This window comes from Poecilia formosa, unplaced genomic scaffold, assembly GCF_000485575.1.
Source record: "Poecilia formosa unplaced genomic scaffold, Poecilia_formosa-5.1.2 Scaffold106, whole genome shotgun sequence".
Taxonomy (NCBI): domain Eukaryota; kingdom Metazoa; phylum Chordata; class Actinopteri; order Cyprinodontiformes; family Poeciliidae; genus Poecilia; species Poecilia formosa.
This window is the reverse complement of record NW_006800045.1, coordinates 858,089-861,585: the sequence shown is the minus strand read 5'-3', so window position 1 is coordinate 861,585 and position 3,497 is coordinate 858,089.

Here is a 3,497-nt window from a genome sequence, read left to right as displayed (position 1 = left end):
AAAGTGTGTCATTAATGATGGGGAAAAAACTCAACCCAGACTTTAAGTGAGTTTAGGGTCTGGTTCGCAGAGTATGGAGTTAAAGTTTTTCCCAATTATTCAATGACAATAAAGAAAGCCTACGAAAATGTTTCACTTTCCACTGGAAAATTTGACATATATTTAAAATGATATTCATAAATGTACTTGAACGTTAATTTTAACAAAATATGTTGTATATAATCTCTGAAAAACATACACAAATTGTTTTGCAAAATAGTAGTGTTGTGCAAAATGCTCATTCATTTAGTCACAATCTCACACCTCACTTTTTATATTACAGTTTTCAGCTTACTTTGGGCCATAATTACTGTTTCAACTGAACACCGATTTTAAATGTTTAAATATTGTTTTAGTAAATAATCTCTTAAGAATCTCTTCAATATTTCAGCACACATTGAAGACAATTAGAGAAACTGAACACGGTGCGCTGTATAATAAACAGCAGGACAGTTTGAACACAGTCAGTTAGTGAAAAGGCAACATCCGACGACCGTTAGCCGTTTAGCTCCTAGATGTAGCAGGTATGCCGGGCCAATTGGTGGCGCTGTAACTCTGCCACAAAATGGCAGATTATATATGCAGGATTATTTTATATTCTGTTCTCATTCCATTATATATTTTTGGGATGTGATATATACCTATAATAAACATCAGTTAATGTACTGCAATGTGGTCGTAAAATAGATTCAGTCACAAGTTAATTTAAAGAAAATTTCACTTTCTGCAGGGAGAAGATGAGAGATTAAGTGTGTGAGTCCGGCTCATAAACTCAGGCTTTGCTCTTAGCTTCAAATATATCTTTCTTTGAAAACTCCATTTGAGTAATGATCCTTTTAAAGTACAATTTGCCTCTGCCATAATTTTTATGGTATTTCAGTAAACCAGCAGCTTATCATTATGAGTGTGACCACACAGAGGCCTGGCAGTGTGAGATTAGCAGAACCACAGGTCATGAAAAACAATTACAGTTTCCTTTTCTTGTTTTTCGTTCATACAGTAGGGACAACAACATTCAGCTTTTCTTGATATGATCTTTAATAAAGCAGTGTGACAGGTTGATAAAATGTGGGTTATTCAAAATAGCCTCACTGTGGTTGTTGAACTCTGACATGAAAGTTTGTTTTGATAGAGGAAAAAATTCAAAATTGACTCGAACTCCCAAACATCTGTGTGAGATAAGTAACCGTTTCTCTGGAGACCCGGTTATGTCCCACCTGGCCCACCGCTTTTTACACTGAGATACACCAGGAGAAAACTGTCTGAAATAAGCTGAAAGAAGGCAAAGATGTGTTAAAACTGATGTTATTTGTAGAAATATATTCAAGGAAAAGCTAAACAGACAAATTGATGTGTTAAACTAACTTATGTTTCTGTTAATTCTTCCAATTTTATTTTATACTGTTTATACTTGGCTTTGATTCTGGTCATTTCAGGCAAAAAAAATACTAAAATATTATGCAAACCTTATTTTGCAATCATGTTTAGTTATGTTTTTACATTGCATCTATTAGAACAAGTTAAAATTAAGCTAGTAAAATTAACGTCTGGCAACTCTCGCCTCTCTGTTTCTTCACTTGCTAACAAACTTTATCAAAGTAACGCAACGTTTTCTCATCAAAGTGTGTTGGGTTATTATTATTCAGCCAGACACAATCTGCATACATAAAAAGCTTCTTCTTTGGTTAACTCAAGCAGAAATACTCCAGTCATTAGACGGTGTTCTCACACCTTTCTCATGGCTTCCTAATGCCAGCCGTATCTATTCCTGTTGAAGCCTGCAGCGCGCAGCATGCAGCAGCAGCGTGCACGTGAAGCAGCAGCTGGTGTGAGGCTGGAAACCCAACGCTGGCATACAGTACACACACACACACACACGCACACACACACACACACACACACACACACACACACACACATGTCAGAGACCTGATATGACAACAATGTGGCCCCTTATTCGGGTATTTTTGTCTCTAGACTCTCAGAAGACAAATTCAGCTTCATATTTCATTGGAAAATGTTTCAGGGAAGTCAAATCTGAACAAAGGAATAATTCTCAACATGCGCTGCTTGATTTCTATTTTTGTCTTATCAAATTACCAGGATCATAATGTGATTCTGCTAAGCGATAAGCAGTTAATGGTCTTTTTATGGACTGTAAATATCTATTAGCCTATTTGGTTATCTCATTCAATCTTATTAAATTGTTTTAAACTCTAATCTCTGGATACACCATGTTCATCACTGAATAAAAAAGTCATTTTTTTTTACAGAGTATTACAATTTATTATTACAATCCTGGGTTGTTATTTTTTTATCTTAATCATAAAAAGTTGCAGTAATGATAACAATCAAACTCTATTAGAGTAAATCACTGTGGAAATGCTCTGAAAAATTGATGTTCATTGCTTTGCATTGCAGAGTTGTTTCCATGTTTACAATCATATTTTATGCTGTAAAACAATGTTTCCTTCTCTGCTGCTCCAGTCACACTGCCCTGCATATGTTCAGATGTTTCCCTGCTTTAACACACTTCATCCATATAACTGCAGATCAGTAAAAAGTATTTATCAGTGATCAATTGAATTTTTATGTGCTGCAGCAGGGAAACAGTGTGTCCTCATGATCAGGGTTGAAAAACATTAACAGGAAATACTTCCGACTTCTGACCTGCAGAAATGTTTTGCATACAATAAAAGTAATTAATCAAATATTATCACAAAGTGCATGACCTAAATTTGTGCAAAATGATCAAATTCTCTTTACTGAGATATTTAAGTCTCCAGATCAACATCTTGATACCAGGAGGAAACTATTCTTAGTCTATCCAACATTAGACACTCTCCTCCTTCTTTCTTTTCCTTCTTCTACAAAAGTTAAACATGATGTTTTAAGGATGTGAGTAATATTTTTAATACTTACTGTATTTTAGCTTGGTCTTCAAATTGACTGCTTACCTTTTGAGCAAAGTTAATATTTGGAAATTCCAGCCAACAAATGATAAAATCTTTACTTGTACTAGACACTCAGTGACATCATATGATTGGTTTGGTTGTGGCCTGTCGATAGGCAGATTGTCATAACGATACGGCTGACTAATGATCACCTAAGTATGAATACACAGACTGAAATAGCCTCTGCTGTTACTGCACAGACATGTAGAGGAACATTCGTCCTGCTTTCTATGTATGTGACCAACATGTTAGGAATTCACACAGCACATCTAGTTCAACTAAACGTGTATCATGTGTGAGATCATGTCCCTAAATAATCAGAGTACAGCTGAACGCAGGTTATGTCATGCTGTTGTGTATAGCAGGTTAACTCACAGGACAGACAGTTTGTGATTCATCCTATTGATGCATAAGGACAGAAATCAGGGAGTTACTAAAACCACTGGACACCTGTTCCCTGAACTCCAGTGGGAGAAATTCCACTCCTCAGTAACTGTGTGTGTG